Raw genomic sequence first — 22,786 nt, 5'->3', positions numbered from 1 at the left:
GGTTCAATCAAGCTATATTTGGTCCCAAAATATGTCGTTTAATTTATGACATGCATTTTTGTTACAGGCTGTATATTTTCAGTTTTGTTTCTTCGGACAATTTTTTTTCATCGGAACTGGCGCTAGTGCGTAGTACAGTTTGTTCGTTTTTTTTTTGTTCTCTTTCTTACCTCGAGGTCTATTTTGCCATTATTAGTAATTATACTTCCAAGATAATCATATGCTGTAACTATTTCCGTTTGAGTATTTCTGCATTTTAGATCTATTTCATTTTCTTCCTCTTCGCCGATGACCAATATTTTACTTTTCTCGATGTTTATTTCCATTTCGAATTTCTCTATTTCCTCTATCCATATGTTTATAAAACTTTGTATGTTGGCCACGAATCTGCTATAAGGACTACGTCATCCCCATATAATAAGGCTTCTATTTTTACTGGCTGTAATCTTTGGTGTCGTATTATTGTTCGTATTTGATTGGTTCTTTCTTCAGTATATCTAGTTAATTCGTTCATGACTAGTAGCGGGCTAAGGTTGTCTCCTTGTTTGATACCTCATTTTCAATTGAATTCTTCAGATTTTTTTTTCTTCAACTGGGTAAGAAACAGAAGAATAGAATGGAATGACCAGATAATCCGAATGACAACAAATGGGGTATTCAGGACAGCGAGAGACGGTTGAACAATAGGAAGACGATAAGTGGGAGGACCACGAAAACGATGGAACGACAACTTACTAGAGGCACATTGAAAAAACAGACAGAGTCATGTCTATACAAAAAGAAGAAGAAGAATATTTTTCTCCCGGACTGGAAATATATGTTGGTTTTTTTTTCTAAAAGATTAATTACAACATCATTAAAAAAATTCTAGAAGCTTCAGCAACATTCCTTACATTATTTGCAAGTCCCTTGTAACCAGGTGGATGACTCAACATATGATTCGGAAAGTCTTCTTCTTCCTAATACTTTATAAATAAGCTCAATGCCTGTTATACTCAAATTTTTAGCTTCAGTTGACGTTGTCTGACCATCTTTTTCTCGGTCGTCCCAACGATCTTCTTCCGTTTGGCGATTTTTCTCTTGCTATTCGTACTATTCTATTTTCTGTCATTATTTCTATGTGTTGATTCCATTCTATTTTTTTCTTTTGGTCCACATGTTTATTTCTTCTATACCACATCTCCATCGTATTTCCTCACTTCTTACTCTGCCTTTTAGAGTACGGTTTGTTATTTTTCGTAAGACTTTCATTTCTAGTGTTTCCAGCAGTCTTTGTGTTTTCGCCGTTTCTGCTTTTGGTTCCGCTGTGTACGTCATTATCGGTCTTATTGTTGATTTATATATCCTGGTTTTCGTTTCCGTTGTGAAGTATTTGTTCTCCAGATTGTGTTGTTGAGACATCCTGCTGCTCTGTTCACCATGTTCTCTTGTTTTTGTACTGCTTCTTCCTCTTTTCCGTAGCTTGACAATTTTATTCCCAAGTATTCCATTTCCATCAATTGTTCTATTATTTTGTTATTTACGACCAGTTTACATCGTCTCTGTTCCGCTAATATCACTATCGATTTAGTTTTCTCTGTTGAGATCACCATGTTGTATATGAGCGCCGTGTGTTCGAATTCTTTAATTAATCTTTGTAGGTCATCTTCATTTTCGGCTGTTATTATGCGTCATTAACAATACTTATATACAATAACAATACCTATACACAAGAGAGGAAACAGCAAAGACCCTAGCAACTACCGTACCATCACCTTGCTGAGCACAACTCTTAAACTCTTAACAAAAATACGTGCCAATAAGATAAATGAAGAATACGCAATTAGTGAGGAACAACAAGGTTTTCGGAAAAATAGGTCCACAATAAACGCCATATTTATATCCAGACAAATTGCTGAGAAAGCACTGGAATATAATAAACCTGCATTATGTGCTTTATAGATCTGACTAAGGCCTTCGATTGTGTAAGATTGGAAGATGTGCTAGGATTGCTAAAGGAGAAAAATCAGCCCAACAAGATGATAAGGATAATTAAAGACATTAATACGAAGAACAAAACCAGAATAAAAGTCGAGAATAAACTAACATCGGAAGTAGAAATTAACTCGGGAATGAGACAAGGGGATAGCATGAGCCCATTTCTTTTTAATTTAGTCATGGACAAAATCATGTAAAACATTAAAGATACTGAAAAAGGATATAAGATGGCGGAAAAACAAATAAAAATCCTCTGTTATGCTGACGACACAATCTTAATCTCCGATAACGAGGGTAACCTACAGCGAATGGCACAAACTTTCAATACAGTGGCGAAGAACTACAACATGAAAATATCAACAGCCAAGACAAAATCCCTGGTAGTGTCAAGGGAACCCATAAGATGCAAATTAGTAATTAACAACGAACTAATTGAACAAGTCTCGAGATTCCAATATCTGGGAATCAAAATAATATGTACTTATGGAGATGTTAAAGAGAGCGTCCGAAAGCAAGCAAATAAAGCCAATTACGTGTCAGGATGTCTGAGGGATGTCATCTGGAGAAACAAAGATATGAGGCTATAAGGGAAAGTACGCATATACAAATCATGTGTAAGGCCGATCATGACGTACGCGATAGAAACAAGATGAAACACAGCAGAAACCAAGAGGATACTGAGAACATCAGAAACGAGAACGCTAAGGTCAATAACTGGGAAAACACTGAGAGACAGAATACCGAACGACAGAATAAGAGATCTCTGTAACATACAAGATATAGTACGCAGGGGAAGACAGAGACGACGAGAGTGGAATCAGCATGTGACGAGAATGGACAGCGAGAGAATAGCCCATATAGCCAGGGATTCGAAGCCAACAGGCAAGAGACCAATAGGAAGGCCCTTTAAAAGGTGGCGAGATAGCTGGCAGTCAACATCACAGCTACGAATACAAGCTCAAAATCGGTAAGGAAGAGGCCAAGAGGCCTATTATAAGAAGAAGAAGGAGAAGAAGATTATGCGTCGTCGGCGTGGCATATTATCTTTATTTCGTTTTCTCCTATCCTATATTTCCTCTTCTTTTTTTAACATTCTTTATTATTTCATCCATTATCAGACTAAATATTAATGGGCTCAGCAAATCTCCTTGTCTAATATCAGTTTCATACTTAATTAATAGGTTGCGATAGTTTTCCTTTACATCTTTCCATAGCTTTGTTATGTCGGAAAGTCTGATGAGTCTATATTACTGTCGGGAGAAGATATTTTTATTATACAGGGTGTCCTGAAAAGATTGGTCATAAATTATACCATAGATTATGGGGTCAAAAATATGGTGACTGAACCTAACTTACCTTACTACCAATGTGCACATAAAAAAAGTTATAGCCCTTTAAATTTATAAAATGAAAATCAACTTTTTCCAATATTTCGAAAACTATTAGAGATTTTTTATTAAAAAGAGGCATGTCGCATTCTTATGACAGGAGCATCTAAACAAAGAATTATAGTGAAATTTGTGTACCCCATAAAAATTTTATGGGGTTTTGTTCCCTTAAACCCCTCCCAAACTTTTGTGTGCGTTTGAATTAAATTTTTATTGTGATACCAATAGTTAGACACAATATTTTTAAAACTTTTTTCCTCTTAGTATATGTATTTTCATATTATAAAAATGTAAATTATAGATTTTTCATATTATTACCAGGTCTCTATAATGATATTTAACCATATACAAATAGGTGGTGCATTTGACCAATTTTCAAAATATCTCGATAAAAACTGGCTTTTCGAGAAAGTACTAAGAGGCAAAAAAGTTTTAAAAGCACTGTGTTAAACTAATAGTACTTTAACAATAATTTATTAAGAACATACACAAAATTTTAGGGGGGTTTAAGGAAACAAAACCCCCATAAAATTTTTATGGGGTGCACAAATTTCACTATAATTTTTTGATAAGATGTTCCTGCCATAAGAATGCCACACGTCTAGTTTCAATAAAAAATCTCTAATAGTTTTCAAAATATTGAAAAAAATTATTTTTTATTTTGTAATTTCAAAGGGCTATAACTTTTTTTACGTGCACATTTGTACTAAGGTAAGATAGGTTCAATCAACATATTTTTGGCCCCAGAATCTGTGATATAATTTATGACCAATCTTTTCGGGACACCCTGTATAAATTATGCTTTAGTGTAAATAGTGTTCAGTATAAATAAATTTAAAAAAATACCAAATAAATTAAATGTGAAAATCATTGCAAATTATTAATATCTCTGTTACTGATTGATATGAATATGATAAGTATTAACCGGTAAAAATTAAAACTATAACGTGGTTTCGACGTTTTCCCCTCTGCATTCCTCTAAGCTCTTGGGAATCTTAAATATATAGATAATTTTAGCTTAAAATATTCACCTGCAACGCCATGATGACGACGTTTTATGAAAAATAAACTATTTTGTGCTTTTATCGCTGCGACCTAGACTAAAAGCAAAACGACTGTACGGCAGTCAGCGGTGTAGAAAGAGGGTTAGGGCCAGTCCCTCGGCTCCGTTTTACAGCTCCCAGAATCCGCATATCCAGCCAGATCTCAGCACCGGCCGAGGCCTTTTGAATAAAACAACGACGACAACGCGCGCTTATCAGCGTCCCGTTTATCATTTTGCTTTATTTTTAGCTGGGGCAGGTCGTGATTTTTGTGAAGTCGTTACGTTGACTTTTGTCCTTGTGTGTATGTATAGTGTCCCTTTGATAGATTCGAATTGATAGCGGAGAGTGAGTTTGTAACTGTTTGTTTTGTTCAACCAATGGCGAGTTTGAAGCGGAGTATTGTACGAGATTGGATATCATACAGGGACTGACGATCTACATTTTTTATACCTCAATTGGAAACATTTCCCTAAATTGACTACATTCACTGAAAATGATATGGAAACGAGACAAACTTAGGCGTCTTTTTTGTTGGAGACAAAACATTCTTTCGCTTGATGTGCCTGTCCGAGAAGAATATTGACGATACTCATGGCAATCTTTATCTTATCTGCAGCGGCACAGAAAAGTTGCACAGATGAGGTGCTGATCACGTTCTGAGGTTCTTTAACCTGGACGTTCTTCTTCTTTTTTCTGGATCTAGCTTTCAAAATATTTTTCCTTGCACGATGGCTGGGGTAAGATTACATATCCGGTTTCGTTTCGAATATTGTGTCCAAAATATTCTAACTTTCGAGATTTGATGGTTGTCAGTACTTCCCAGTTCTGTTTCATTCTTCTGAGGAACTCTTCATTTGTGACTAGGTCAGCCCACGGGATTTTATATAGCATCGATTCTTAGCTATAATGTTCAAGGTCCACGACTTAACAACATTTAAGGACAGACAAAATGTAGCATCCCAGTATTCTTACTTTTATGCCAAGAAAAAAATATTGTCGTCCACTTGAAGGTGGATTTAGCTTTTCCAATAAGTGTTGTTATAACTTATCTCTTCATCTATTACGGTACCAAGGCAGTTGTAATGCGTCACTCTTTAAACAAGGGTTTGGTTAAAGTAGAGTTGATCTTTTTTTATCTTTTTCTCGCTAAAGATAATAAGCTTTGTCTTCGTTACCGTTACATTGAGTTCATATTTTTGACTGTTAGACTTGATTTTGTATCTTATAACTTGTACGTTTTCTAGGTTGTTTGCAAATACTATGGTGTCATCTGGATACCTGATATTTACCCGGTACCCGTTTAGTAGAATACCTTTCTCAGCTTCGTGCAAAGCTTCGATAAATATTCTTTCAGAGTAAATATTGAAGATTAATAATAATAGTCTCCCGTTTTATACCACTCACGTGGCTTTGGGAGTATAGCAGGGTAGTCTGCTATATTTAGGGTCTACGGTATACAAGGAAGGTAACAGGGCCAGTCCTACGCTTCAACCGCCTATTATTACCCCTGGTTATACCCAAGGTAAACATTTTATTCAGGCTGAGTCGACCTGAGGCCTATAAACATTTTTTAAAATGTCTAGTTGTTCTTTGATTTGAACTCAGGACCACCGGCACGCGAGCCAAGCACACTACCGCTTAGCTACGCCGGCCCAAGATTAAAGATTAAATAAGAAAATACAGCCTTGGTTCACTTCACGCATGATTATCGCATATTCGGTGTGTTCATCTTCAAGTTTGAGGTTTGCGGTCTGATTTCAGTAAAGGTTTCTAATTATTTTCAGATCTTGATTGTTAATTCCTGTTAAACATTAGATTTATTGCATCGCAGGTATTAACGTTTAGTATTCCAAATATTATTATTTTACGCTGGCATGTTTGGCCTATAATTTATTTATTTATTTTAAATTGTTTCTCGTCTTAAACTCAACAATTCTTTAATAAAAGACATTGCTAGAGAAATACAGTAAGAGTTTAAAAAAGGGTAAATCAATCAGCATTAAAGAGATACAAATAAGGATACAAAAAATTTAAAAAACACTACAAGCTCTATTGGAAAAGTTGCAGTTGGGATTAAAAGAACATAATGGAGAGAATAAATACATAGTGATGGATTCAACCATAAATGATGAACTATACTATATTTACAATCAAGATGCAGTAGAAATAAACAAACCAAGGCACGTTAAATGCTACTAGGAGCACTTCCAAATCATAATTTACAATGTATATAAATTTTAAATACCAAATCATGATTTCCAAAATTTTTACATTGTAAATTATAATTTGGAAGTGCTCCTAGTAGCACTTAACGTGTTTTGGTTTGTTTATTTCGACTGTATCTTGATTGTAAATTTAGAATAGATGCTTTGCAGAACGGAAAACTAGATATAACAGCAGTATTATGAAGACAAAAAAGGGGAACGTTGAAGAAGACACGACTGGAAGCTGGTCGGCCTAAAACCACCCAAAGAGGATAAATCATAACACTGCCACAGGCAAGAATACCTGTATTTGATGGAAAGTATGAGATCTGGATAACGTTATATGATTTATTTACAAGTTGGTTGGTTTAGAGAGATATCGACCTATCAATCTGCAGGTCCTGCTTCTTTTAGTATTTGCATCATCTTGTCGTGCTGTACTCAATAAAATGCTTTATCACAATCAACCATATATGTGTATACGTCGCAATTTTTGAACGCAAAATTGTTGGGGAAAATTTGACTACCATACAGCTTGTAAAATATCATATGGATTATCTGTGGGAACCGTTTTAGACTCATCAGGCCAAGAGTACGGTATTTTTCGCATTTTTTGGATCCTGGCTTTGAATAAAACAACGACGATAGCGTGCGCGCTTATTAGCGTCACGTTTATCATTTGTCTTTGTTTTTACCTGGGGCAGGTCGTGATTTTTGTGAGATCGTTGCGTTGACTTTTGTCCTTGTGTGTATGTATAGTTTCCCTTTGATAGGTTGGAATTGATAGCGGAGACTTGGTTTGAAACTGTTTGTTCAGTCAATGGCGAGTTTGAAGCGGGGTATTGTACGAGATTCGATATCATACAGGGAATGACGATGTCTTTACAAAAAAAAACACAAAACATTTTTTGTACCTCAATTAAAAACATTTCCCTAAACTGACTACATTGACTGAAAATTATATGGCAACGAGTCGATCTTAGGTGTCTTTTCAGTTGGAGACAAATATTTTCTTCTTGGCCCAGGTTTTGAGGTTATTTAACAAAGATGTTTTTCTTCCTGGACCTCGCTTTCCAAATATTTTTCCTTGAAGGTTGGCTTGCAGGAGAGCATATTATCTGGATTCATTTCCCATAATATGCCCAAAGTATGCTAGCTTTCCAGATATGATGGTGGTCAATATATCTCTTGGTTTTCTTTGTTGTTCTGTTTCTTCATTGAATCTATTGATTTTGTAAATTGGCCAATTAAATTAGTCAGACCATCATCGATATTCGAACTATATATTGCTCTAATCCCTTTAAAAGTGTAGCGTTTCTTTTTTTTGCGTGTAGATACTAATTCGATTTCATCTATACACAGCTTGGTTATGCAGGTGCTTATTGACATGTGCTTTCTCCTATCACGCAGAATGGGGAAACAACAGCTCTAAGTAGTAAAAAGTTATTAATATTTAATCTTCTGGACCCACAATTAATTTAAAAATGTGAGTTTCTAAGCCATTTTACATAAGCCTATCGAAAGTTTAGCGAGTGCTCCCTCAGTTTCTCACAACTTTTTAGTGACGTATCGCCACCCCGAAACCAAGGCTAGCAATTGAAATATCCCTAAGATTTTGGCAGGGTTGTTTGAGTTCTAATACGTGAAAGAGTTCAGTACGTACACTTTGGTTGTGTTCTGATCAATGTGCAATCCAGATTTACGTCTGGTAAGTTTTTGAAAAAATCATGGTAGTTGTGTTTGTGGTAGCAGTGCCACTAAGTTTTCTGTTGCCAAGTCATGTCTCTTTAGTAAGTCAATTCTTTTGTAAATTTAATTGGTCAAAATTTAATGGAGCCCATTTTTTTTGTACGTATTCAACATTCCCGTTTTATTTGAGTCCAAGTGTCAAACCATCAGTTAATTTTTATCATTATATCTTTTATCTGTTATTCTAGTAGCCCTATTCGAATATTACTATTCAATAATTTTCCATCTTTTGTTGCAAAATGAGCCTGACAACGCGGCCATTGTATCGCAAATGTAGACGATTGGACCTTTCCATCTTAGGTCATTGCTTGTTCCGTCTAAGGATAATATACCGTCCTGATTCTTCTGGTTGAGCCTTTATAACCTCATTTATATCCGATCATTATAAAAGGAATGGTAATTCGTTTTGGAGAGGAAAAAAGAGTGTGTGTGTGTACTTTGTACGCACGTAAGAAGTTTTACTTCTATTAGGTATATGATTTCAACGAAATAAATATACTTTCAACAGGTTATTTGTATATAAAGATTAAATTAATTTTTACTTACTACTTTCCAAAAATTTTTACTAAAACAATAATAAAAATAAAAAAAAAGTTAGATAACACACGGAATTAAACCAGGGACCTCTCGATCTCCGGTCGAACGCGTTACCACCAAGCTAAACTCCTTTTGCTTTGACAGCTTACAAGATTTCTCATACATACTAACAAATTCAATAGACCAAGTGATAAAAATACTTTAAAATTTAAAGTTAATATTATACTTACAATTATTATAAAATATTTCATTCCCGAGGAAGACAAATCCAAAGACACAAAAATTATAATAAATAGTACATTTACTAAAAACACTAATATATTCTTTTAATGACTTATTTGCGCTGATACATACATAATTTGAAAGATTAGCAACGAACTACATAATGTCTGTCTGCTCATGCGCCACGCAAGTACAAAATTTCACCCTTGATCGTAAAGAAGTATAACTTCAAAATATTTATAATATTACATGCTCCAGTATTTATAGTTTTAGGAACTGATTAAGATTATCTCCATTGTATTGCCCCACTCATTCCAACGTACGATAATGTGTTGCCAAATGGATGGAATTTGCTGGGAATCAATTATTTATACATATTAGTGATACGTCGCTGTATATCTGGTATTTTTAATAATATCTGCACACTGTTAAGGTATACTAGACTCAGTAAAAATAAGATAACACATACGAGAAAACCCTTCTGAAGATCCGGTAACAATAAAATCATTTTCTTTACTTTTAAAATACGGTTACAGGAGAAATGCCGTTTTCTCAACCTCAATTTTAGTTCTGCCACAGAGCAACTACCTTCATGGCATGAATAAATGGTGTGTGAATACGGTTTGAACGACAACGATTTGTTCCCTTATCGCTTGATAAAATGAATTTATTCCGAAGGAAGAATTTTGGTGAAAATTCAATAATTTCGCTATCTATTAATATTAATGGATATTGATTTTTATTAAATATGGACCAAATAAAATATACTGGTATTATTAAGGTTTGTGTGTGAGAGAAGATGACTAGTTTTGTTATAACTATAACAGCTTCATTTAAATCATAATATTTATTTCTTTCAAATCGTCAGCTATTTTCATTCTATGGAGACTTAGAGTATAAAAAATACTCTATACTAATTGGAAAATACACCTGTGCTTGTTTTTGACTAAAATAAAATTGATCTGTATATTTCTCCTTAATTTTGCGTTCTGAGAAAATATGACTAAAATTTCTAATAGAAATATTATCACAAAAGCAAGCTGATAAATTCAATTCCTAATGTCGAAATATTCATTCAGATGCGCCTCACAGTTTCCGTGGCCAGTTTTTAATATTACAATGGTAGAAATTCCGCGGTTTGGTAGGTTATATTAACCTTTTACCACTTATATGCGGTATGCCATACCGCACCGAGAATATATTTTGTTGTAAAACGTGTTTTATAAAGATTTCTAGAACAATATAATTTGTACCTTCAAGAGGTGTGTAATTATACCTGCTCTCAACTGCTGCATATTTAATATGATTTAGTCTTTGAGCTACATTGGCGCAGTGGTAAATTTTCTTGCGGTATCACGTAGGTACCGCATGTCAGTGTTTGCGTTTCTATAGTGAAAAGCAGTCCAGTGTATTCGTTTGCTATTAGTACGGCAGCAAATTTATCCAGTTTTTCTATTTAACTGCTATAGTCGGTTCGCTAAACTCAGACAAAACTGGCTAGTGATTTTAGTAGGGAATTTTTTGTTTTTGGCCAAATTTGCAAAAATTGGCAGAATTTCTAACTATCTAGTAATTCTTTTTTTGCCAATTTTACCAAATTAACAAAATTACTTACTAAAATCACTATTAACATTATTTTAGTTTTTTTTTTGATTACTAATACTTAAGTTTTTTGAAGTTATACTGTTAGTTATGCTTCTTTAGACGCGTTGGGAGTAAAGTCTTAGTAGTGGGCGCAGCTGAAGTGTTACACGTGCTCTGATTGCGTAATTACAATGACATGCCAATAATTGTTTATTATGTCGGTTATGGGTAAACAAATGTTTTGTGTATTAGCTTTTATTGTTGTGGGGACAGAAACAAAAGCAACATTATAATTGTAGTGACTTTTAAAATATTTTTTAAAAGCAACAGGTACGTAATTGTGAATATTTCAGTATTGTAATAAAAAATGATATACGTACCTATTTGAAAAACGTAAAATTTAAGTAACTACCTTGTATGTGATGCTTTGATTTATTACATAAATTGAATAAAAACAAAATGTTTACCATTCTTCATATATTATAATATATATGTATATTATAATATATTGTTTTCTTGTCTTCTTACATGATAATATATTGTTTTCTTACTCTATGCTTTGTTGTATTTTAATATTTTAATTCCACAAAAATCAAACTAATTTGATTTTACTCAGAACTGCAAAAAGTTTAAAACGTTAAGTTGGTCTATCATTTTCTCACTTTAATATTTAAATAAAATATAAATAAACTGTTTAATGTATATTAATTTCGTTGAAATCATATAATAGAAGTATAACTTCTTACGTGAGTACAAAGTACAGACACATCCTTTTTTTGTAATTCAGTTTATAAAGGATTTTGTAAGAACCTGCACCATTTTTGGACCTGAAAAATTGGCATTTTTTATCAAACTACAAAAATTCGTTATTCGTTTTTAACTTCATTTTTTTAAAAACTTAGCATTCTAGGCCGGTCAAACTTCTAAAACCTATTAATAATACATAAATGAAGAAGACCAAATAAGGTCAATGACTAATTTTAATTAAGCTGGTGAGGAGGGGGATGTTTCCGATCATTTTTTTCGCTGAAAAATATAGCGACTGACATTCTTTTTATTATAAGTCAATTAATTTTTGAGCTGGAGACTATTTTTTTATTTCATGAGATAGAGATTTTTAAATACTTTAACTTAGTTTCAATAAGTTATCCCCGAAAAATGTATAATTTTCCGTCTTTTGTCTTTGAAACTACAATATTTAGCATTTGACGAAGAAGAGCTAACATATAATAAAATATAGCTCGATTACTATTAGTCTTAAAGAAAAAAAAAACGGTTTTGTTTATTTTTTCAAAATGTAAATTTTTATTTAGCAAAGTTGTTTTGATAAAACGGAAACTTTTTGCGTTATTAACAGAAAACTGATTAAAAACATTGATTGTTTCGATATAAAACTAACACTTTCGATAGCGAATAAGTCAAAAACTATTAATTTTTTCAAAAAATGTTTAGAACGTTTTTTGCTTAGAATGCATGATTTTACCGACTTTTGCAGTCAAAATAAAATAAAAAATTTCCACCCCCGAGATGGGGTGACAACCACCCCCATGGTAAAACCGCCTTTCAGCCTCATATAGATTTTGATCCTTGAAGTATCCACTACTTATTCTCCAATTTTGAAGCAAATCTCATTCTGTAAAAATTGCGAGGTTTTGTCCTATTTTAAGCTTTATTACTTGGACTAATATAAATAATAACACTTACAATTTAGAAAAATTATTTTTTTTTATTTAGCTAATGCCTCGAAAACTAATGGCCATGGGCATGGTAGGTACGGTGAATTTTTCAGTTAGGTACCTAGTGTCATGTGTAGTGTGAGTGTTGAGTAAGTGTCTTGTTACTTTGCAAAGTTGACGTCATTGTCTTTGCAAAGAGACGCTAATTGTATCCGAACATCTGCGGTCCCTCCGGTGAGTACCGATCCCTCAAGGACATAAACTATTTTCATTTATTAATTTATAATAAACGAAAAATTTCTGACCCTGGTGAGATTAGAACTCAAAATAATTGTTTATATTACATAAAATTTATAGATTTGTATGAACTGAAAAGTGTATTTTTAATTTCACATAATACTACATATCTGGATTCGGATATTATCACAGCTTTTTTAATATTTTTTTAATCCATCCTAGAGCTTTTTCGATGGCTATAAGTTCAGCTTAAAAGATGCTACAACCACAAGATAATTTGTAATTATTGTAGTGGTGGATATTTTGCGCGTATATGTATCTTGTTTGATTTTTAGAAACATTACTGTGTAATCCACAAAACCGCTCAGTATAGTTTTTCCTAAAATATTATTATTTAATTGATTTGATTCTGTATATTTAGAGCGTATTACTCTTGCTTTTTTATCAAACTTTTGTGCTGAAATTCATAAATTATTAGTAGTTTATTTTTGTGTAATTATGTATAATTCCTGGTTTCAATAAATGCACCCGCTAGTGGGAATGACTTTTGTATTATTCAAACACTCTACCGTTTCATACAAACAAAGTTAATAAACAATATTATGCCAAAAATTACAATGGCGTAATATTTAAAATGTACGTGACATTTATATAGTAATAAAATAATTTTGTTTTCAAAAATGCTCAGTGCTATAGGTATTTGTTTTTTTAATTGTATTTACTAAAATACCTATTTTGCTGTCAATCAGTAGGGAAATCTACTGATTTTATTTGAAAACGACAAATAAATAATAGCATGTCAGTTCATTCTACAATTGATATCAATATTAAATAAATCAGATTTTTTTAAAAAGTTCTAAAATTAAACTAATAGGTGAGTAAATGAACATGAAACATGGCGATGCCCTGTAATTTTCCCTGTCACCTCCGAATTGCATAAAAATTTGGATTTAAGTTCTTCTTACCTTCTAGTTTATTAGTGGACTTGAGTCCAGGGTTGCTTTTATTTGGGGGTGAAAGCCACCCCTTCTCGAGGGTGAAACAACATACGTTCAAGATAAGTCCAGAAATAAATAAATCGACTAATACTAAGCGACTTTCACTCTAGAGAATTTTTTCACTCTAAGTCAATGCTGTTTGAATTATTTGTCAACTACTTGTATATTTGTACATTTCTCAACAAAAAACACGTATATTTATCAACAAAAAACGTGACTTTTTGTTGAGAAATGTACAACCTTTTTTGGACGGCTTTTCGCAGATAGCTCAAAAAATAAGTAATTTACCGAAAAGAATATTCTTAGAAAAAATATAGCTCATAATAAAAAAACAAAAAAAAAATGTATTTATAGTAGCTGTGGATCCAGTAGAAGCAAGCAGAGTTGTAGCTCATTACAAGTAGTGTTGTTCTGAAGCTATTTTCTTGTGGCATTTTTACAATTTTAACTATTTAGAATGGGAAATAAGCCACAATATTATTAAAAAAAAAATATCGAAACGTTAATAAAAATCATTTTTTAATAATATTGTGGCTTATTTCCCATTCTAAATAGTTAAAACATTACAAGTAGGTTCTATAGCACATTATGTATATTTTACAACGCTCCAAAATACGCATTCTGAAATCTCTTAAGGTATGTTATTGGTTTTTTACTCATAACTCGGTTAGTTTTCAATAATTCTACGCCGTTGATCTAGTTTTGCGTTTAAATACAAAAACAATTCTTAAGGTATTTTTAAATATGCGATATCAACTGATCAAAATGGCAAGGAAATACGTTGAGGAATGTGATTTTTTTTAATTAAAGTATTAATTTTGAAAGCTCATATAAGCGTAGTTCTGTTTCATCACTAAGCAATGCATTTATTATAATTTCAGAGTAATATTACTTATCTACGATAAAATTATGAAAGTTAAGGAGTCCACTAATTGAATGAATATTTGTAATAATAAATTCAATGAAAAAACATGAAAATCTAACTGCCATGGTCATGGTATGCTTAAAATTAAATTATTAATTTCGTTTTGATGCAGAAATTGGAAATATAACTAGAATATCTTGAAAATCTTGTCTAATATGAACATTGTGCAGATGAGGAGCAATGCGTCGCTGAAGTACATTCCATATATGCTCAATGGGATTAAGACCTGGCGATGATGCTGGCCACGGAAAAAGTATAATATTCTCATTATGAAACACATCCTATTACTGTTGCTGCAATATGTGACCTTAAATTATTCTGCATGTCATGCAAATCAGAATCTCCAACAGTGGCAAACGGAAGTACAACAGCTTCTAAGATACGATCAGTATATTAATATTATTTATTTAAAGTGTCTTCCACAAAAACGGGAACAGTTCGATGATGAAAAATTATTTCGGCCATCATAGCTTGTAGACCACTGGATGGACGAACAGCCTGTACATGCTTGAGTCTCTATTGTCGAACAGGTCCGCTCCAAACGTAGCTTCATCGGTGAATAACATTGAACTCCATTCTTCAATCTGAATCTAAGATTCCATACTCCATACTCCAAACTCCAATACTACGATACTCCATGAGGTAACATAGGAACCCTCAATGAAAATCTGGCGTACAACCAGTTTCAAGCAATCTCTTCCTCAAAGTTTGGTCACAAACTGTTATGTTCTGGATATTTTCAAGGCCCTACAGAGTTCATGTTCAGTTATATGCACTTTTCGACTAGAGAATCATATCACATAGCGATCCTATCAAAAAGTAGTTGCACGTTGACAACTTCCTTCTCTTTCAGCGACATTCCTCCTCCTACAAAGTGCCTTCTCTATTAAATTTGGTGATCACTATGGCAAATTTGTCTCTGTTTTGGACTTGATAAATTAAATCATCTCCTGTAGTGTGGGTCCAGTCTCTAACGTTTCGTAGCAAAGATTTTTTCAAATATAAACTAAATTCGAATGACTTTTTTACAATTTGAAGGAATTAATCGTAGAACTTAACGTGCTCTCACTTTTGTCTTAATAGTAGGGGAGCGAAAAATGCCAAATGTTAAGTCACTCGAGCGCTTTGGGGACCTATTGGGTTGTGAAGAGTAGGTCCTTAAACCAAAAAAAGTTAAATAAAGTTTTCCATTTTAGTGGGGACTTTCCATTTTTAATTTAATTTTCCATTTCCAACAATCGTTTTTTTAGATTATAGCGCCATCTCTCCATAATTTGAAAAATGTTTCGAATAAAAGTTGCTTATTTTTACGTAAAGAATCCAAATCTGTAATAAAAATTTATCATATTTAAGATTTTAAAGTAACCTCCCACCCCACCTCCGTGGGGGGTCGTGTTTGGTACCATTCGATAGATTTTTCAAAAATCTTAATCAAGTGTATTTTGCAGTTTTTCGATCTAATGTTTATTTTGCGAAATATCGCGGGATTTGTATTTAAAATTTTAAATTTACCCCCACCCCTCTCCGTGGGGGTCATGTTTGGTATAATTCGATAAATTTTTTAAAAATATTGACTACGTATTTTTTAGTTTTTCGATCTAACGTTCATTTCGCGAATTATTCGCTTTTTTGTGAAACTTTTTAACTCGTCCATTTATATTAATATACACCGTTTTGCATGTCCTTAACTTACCTTATCTTAATCTGACAATTTCGAGTATTTTTAAGGATGGATTTTTTTTCGTGTCCCCTTAACGAAATCCCCTGTGTTAAGAGATAATATATGGTAGAGGTACATCTGCAGGGCACCAGGTTCCTCCACATATGATAATCTGACGCGCTCTAGTAACTGCAAAAAACCCCGCTTGGGAGCCCCTACCATAACAAAAGAATGAAATTAACAGGTCAATTTTAATGGCATATTTTGACTTGTAGATAACAAGTTTGCAAATCAAATGGTATGCATTAACAAAAAAGTGTTTACGTTTTTAGTAAAAACAAGCTGAAAATGCATTATCGAAAACTTTGTTTATTTACGTATTTTAGTTCATAATATGGAAAATTGCTATTATGAAAAGTTGTTTATAATTAAAAATTATGTTTTAATGTGCAATTATATCGTTCTAATTTAAATATTGTGAACTAAAAAGGTACTTTACTCTTGATCGAAATTAATAGTTTTATATACCTCGTATAAAATTAATAAAATTTAATATATGATGGTTGCATCATGAATCTTAAACCATGAAGAGCTTTTTATGAAGAATAACTTTTCTTCGTCAAATTAAAAATAAAAGAGTTATAAATGAAAATGTTGTTGGTACCTATAATTTGAGAAAAATCTTCAAATATTTTTGTCCACTAGAAGGATGTAATTGCACATATTAGACCCTAATTTTTTATTCCAAACAACATTTCATATAGTCGGTTCGCTAAACTCAGACACAACTGACTAGTGATTTTAGTCAGTAATTTTACCAATTTGGCAAAAAAAATAGTAATTACTAAATAGTTAATAATTACTAAATAATTAGTAATCTTGTCAATTTTGGCAAAATTGGCGTTGTGTCTGAGTTTAGCGAACCGACTATAATAACAATTTTTATTTCATAACAAATGGCTCAGTCCATTAAAGGGGAGGCCGTATACTCGTATAAACCTTTTTAAAATTGTTAATAAACGATTGCTTTAAAAATATACTCAAATTGTATTTTTGAACATCGTATTTATTTTATATAATAACTAAATTCACTATCAAATGTCATTGATATTTTATTAATACTTTATTTAAAATTTAGTTTGACATTCACGAAGTGTCAAACTCAAATAATGTAAATAACCTATGCTTTGCTTAACAAATTCAGATTAAAAATTAGCCTACTTACTAGCAACGATTTCAGCTGACGTTTAGTGTGTCGGAAGAAAATAAAAGGATTGTGACATCACATTTTAGATTTTGAGGTCGAGTATCTCGAAGACGGTTATAGATATCGAAATGCCGTTTTCAGGTTTGGACTCCGAAGACAAAAATACATAATAACGTATCGATAAATCTGCTCTAAGTATTGCAGGAGAGGCAACGCAATAACACACAGACTTTGCGAATTTATAAACGAAAAGTTTTCGTTAAGAAGTGAAATAATATTAATATCCCTTAGAAACTTTTGATTTTTGGAATCTGGCTAAAGGAGAAGCTCTAAGAACAATAACAAATAAGATGCAACATTAATTAAGATTCCCTTCTAATACCAAGCATTTTTCCAGATTCACGCGTCCGATAAAAAAACAAACTTTTTTTCGATATTAAAAAGTATTTTCTTTAAGACGTCTTTTTTTAGCAGGGATCTTTTGGCCAGCAGGCAAAAATAAATATTAGACAGCCTGGATTAAAACTCCTCTTTGATCTTTTAAATTAAATTAATTAATTACCTAAAACTTCTTTTCTTGTTCGCTCCCCTCATGTATATTTTAATTAAGAGATTTGTTTTGAATCAAATATAACATGCTAGGAGCTATTTTGATTACTTTTTGTAATCTTATATACAGAGTTGGCCAAACAAAAGAGTCCACCTCGATATTTAGCAATATTTATTAGATTTTAAGGAAATGACGAAAAATAAGGGGTGGGGATGTGGAAGGGAGGGGGTTGACAAATGACAGATGTATGTACCTTAAAAATGTGTCCCCCTTAGATAAAAATCGACCTGTTTCGTCATTTCTTTAAAATCTAATAAATACTGCCAAATATCGAGGTAGACTCTTTTCCTTGGCCCACTCTGTATAGTCCAGTCAACACATATAGCCCAGAACAATTATGTTCTGGGCAAAAAAAAATATTGCTCAAATAATAACAATTTGAAGTTCTATTTTTTCAGAGAACTAAATACTTAATAAATACAGGTTGTTTCGTTTTGATTCAATTCGAGTCTTCCATGCCATCGGGCGATGCTAGGAATCTGTTCCAGTAAAGCATCAGCAATTTACCCATATTACCGCTATCATTTTGTACTTTGCACCGACCAAAGCGGGAAACCAAAGAGATAAAAATATTCGTTTTGATTCAATTCGAGTATCTATCTACCCATCCTCTTACACTTGTTCCTTGGTTTACTTGTTATGAAAAAGGCTTTGAAGAACACTGAATTGAATCAAATAAATACTTCCCTTGGGTCCAGTTTCTGGTGACCCCTGTATTCGTGGTTTCTATTACTTGTAAACCAAATGAACGATGAATGAAAGAAGACAACGGGGAAGTCTAAAAGTTGCACTTCACTACCGTGTCCATTCACCAAAACAAAAATCTAACGAAATATTGATCCCTATGCTCAGGTAGGGGTAAAACTAATATAAAAGAATTTTGTTCTGAAGCTATTTCCTTTTGGCATTTTTATAATTAAGTATTTTCTATGGGAAATAAGCAACAATTTTAATAAAAAATGAATTATTATCAATAGTATTTTGTATTTTAAATTGTCTGATATTGAGCTTGTCAAATGATATTTCTCCTAGGTTTGATTTCATCTAACTTCTTCTACACTTGGTCGAACTATAACAGTTTTGTTTTTGGGAGAATTTTGATAACATAATATACACGTTAACATTTCACTTCAATAGTAATAATAGTAATCTTTTGAAAATTTAACTTTAAAAATTTAGTATCTTAACTTAAAATTCATTTAACCTATACATGGCTTTTAAGCCATTTTCAATTTTCTAATTAATATTTATGAATATAGAGGTCGCATAAGATTGTAGTTCCTTCTTTACCATTTTAATAAATGACAGTCTTCCTCAGCTGATCTGCTGTTCACGTGGGCTCAAAATGGTCTGGCTCAGCCATGTTGTCTTTATAAATTAATAAAAGAATTTAGATGTGATTCTATTCACTGTAAAGGGTTATTACCCTATATCTGTGGCTTTTGCCCAGTATTCATGTTTTTTGTTTTTTGTTGTGTTTTTTAGCAATTGCTCTTCTATGAAGGTATTTTAAGAGGACGTAAGTTTTTCACTCATTTTTTATATGAAAAAAAATCTTATCTTAAATATGTCCTTTTAGGAAGCTCTGATGATGGCACGTTATGTGTTGAAAGTACTTAGCTGATATAAAATATATTTTTTACAGACTATCAAAAGTTTTTTGAAAACATACACCTGTTTGCCGTTTTGACCTATTTTGTATTTTGACAACGAAACCCGATTTGGGCTTCAAAACGTTAATAAATTCATTTTTTTAGTAAAATTGTGGCTTATTTCCCATAGAAAATACTTAATTATAAAAGAATTTGCTACAAAACGAAAATGAGAGGTATCTTACACTTTAATTCGTTCGGAGATGACCAAAACCCCTTTTAAGACATTTATGAAGTCCTCTCAGAATGAATTAAAGTGTAAGATGTCTCTCATTTTTGTTTTTTAGCGAATTCTTCTAATTTGTTGTAACTTTTGGGATACAATATTTATTGACTTAATGCAGCATGTAGGCACACACATGTTCGCAGTTGGCTATATTAAAATTAAAATGTTCCTACTTTGTTATATTATATGGTAGTGACAGTCTTAAAGAAATTATCATTTAAGGTTGATATAACCCAAAAGCGATAGGACCAGATGAAGGGGTTAAGTGTTATTAAAAGACTCTTCTTTATATTTTGCCGCTCCGGAATAAGCATGATGTAACTGCAAAAAGCCAAATTTCTCAGGAGAGCAAAAAAACGATTTTTAAGTATTTAAAATAGGGAGTAAATGAGGAGTAATTGTCCAGGATCATCGGTATGGCGTTTATTCTTTCAATTATGGCTTTTATTTTCTCAGTCCTGGTTCAAATTTTATTATCTCAATTTTATTCCCTCATTTCCAACCCTTTTACAGTTGCGTTATTCTTTATCTTAAAATTTTTCTGTACAAAAAAACTATTTCCAAAATATTTAGTATGACGCTTATTCTTACAGCGATGGCTTTTATTTTCATCCCTATTGGTCCGAATTTAATTATCTTAATGTAGTCCCCCCCCATTTTCAACCGTATTTACAGTTGCGTCATTACTCATTTGCAACAAGGTCTAAAATGGCGCGTATTTCAATAACGACACAACTACCCTGTAGTGGTTCAGCATATAGTTACAGTTCTGTCGCTTTTGTATCATCTGTACACATTATTTTAGAAGTTAGGTATGCAATAAACAGGAATTGACAAAATTTGTAGTTACGTCATACTTATTCCGGACCGAAGATATGTAAAAAAACATGAGTGTTTTGTCATAGTAAAATTGAATATTTGTTTTATTTTAATAATAAAATAACACAACAATAAACGTGTATTAACATAATATTTGTTTTGTTTCAGGTACGTCGCCTTATTTATAAGTATGTAAGTAAATTTTTGTTTTTTAATATTCACTCTAATAGTCGGCGTTATCTAACTGCCCCACGAACTACCTGGGCCCATTAATCCCAAGTACCTGCTGCCCCATCGCCGAGAAAGTTGGGGATTAAGTCCCCTTCATTTTGTGTAATGTAGATTCTTTGTATGTAGATGGAACTTTTCAATACTGCTCTAAATATTTTTGTCAGATATTTACTATACATGGTTACAAAAATGTTTTTTATGTTCCTCTAGTATTTTGTTTGTTACCAAATAGATCACAGCAATCGTACAAAAGATCTTTTAATACATTAATAACAATATGTACAGATTTGAATTTAAATTTTCAAACCGAAGCGAATAATTTCTGAATTTGAAATAGCAATTCAAAATGCAGCCAAGTTAGTGTGGCCCGGCATTACCTATTATTTTTTGTTGCAAATTTCATTTAACACAAAATTGGTACCAAAAAAGTCAAAATTTAGGTTTGTCTTCGGAATATAAAAATCAAACTCTTATTGGAAAACATTTAAAATTGTTTTTCGGCATTCCTTATTTAGATCCAAATGATGTTGGTGAATTTTTCTGATGAACTTTTTAATATAATTCCAGGAGATGACAGAGTTTTGCAATTTTGTGATTACCTAGTTGATAATTATGTAACGGAAGATTCAACATTTCCACCTTACATGTAGGCTTCAAATTGATCATCTCTTATATTTACTACAAACGCATGTGAATCATTTCACTCGAAATTTACCGAATATTTTTATAAATCACATCCTGACATATTTAAATTTACAGACGTTTTGTTAAATTTTCAACAAAAGTATATGTGAAAATTAGAACTGCACATAGATTCGATAAAAACTTGACAAAACGGCAAAAAGGAAAGTTATTTTGTTGAAAATAGGCTAAATGAATATTACGTTAATCAAAACTTTACTAAATTAGACTTCATTAAGTCGGTTTGCAAATATTATGCAGCTAACTTTTGAAATCTAAAATAACGGGTGTGCACTTATATTTTCCCCCATTTTAACTGTCTATAACTTCCAAACGGTTCAAGACAGAAATATGCGGTTTTCGCTGAATTGTTTTATTTTAGCAGAAGTTTTGTTTGAATGGACTGAGTTTTTTATATCGCGTTTAAATACAAAAAAAAGGCGGAATTTTGAAAATCGGCGTGTCGCCAATAAAATGAATTCGTCCCTAAGTCCTTATGACCGAGCAGTAGGGGAGATATTATTTTAAATATGTAGGTATTATGTGCAGAAATAAAATACTCAGTGTAAGATACCTTTTTATGCACCCGCTTATGATCAAATTCGATGTTTTCGAAAGTCATACCGTTACGACTACTAGGGACGTGTAAGATATTTTTAAAACTTTACTAGTTACAAGTACGGAAATACCGATTTTAAGCTGCCTACTCAATTCAGTACAAGGATCAGATACATCAGTATTTTGTAATCAGTATTTGTACTCAGTACCACTGAGAACCGGTAACAAAAGTAACCGTTACATGTCCGCAGTGATTTAGCCCGTCTCTATTCGCCACGTCGATAGCCAATTGTTGGGTTGGCTTGTGTTCAATATGCGGCACGCTAGAAAAATAAATGCACGGGTCATCCGTCCCGCCGGCGCAGGTTGTGTCTGGCTTAGGTTCAATTTGCGCCGGGCCATAGCGGTCGAGTACATTAGCATGATTTGTAGCCAAACTAGTCCACTTTCTAGAGTAGCCGCTTAACTCTACGTACTCTACTCTATTATAATCTAGTACTGTATGTTTTCATTGGTAGAATTGCAGTGATAGTTAGTACCTACTTGCCCAGATTGCTCGAGCATTAAAGCGGAAAACATACCAACGCGATCCCGACGCG

This window comes from Diabrotica virgifera, chromosome 6 (genome assembly GCF_917563875.1).
Source record: "Diabrotica virgifera virgifera chromosome 6, PGI_DIABVI_V3a".
Classification (NCBI taxonomy): domain Eukaryota; kingdom Metazoa; phylum Arthropoda; class Insecta; order Coleoptera; family Chrysomelidae; genus Diabrotica; species Diabrotica virgifera.
Note: the sequence above shows the minus strand (reverse complement) of the source record.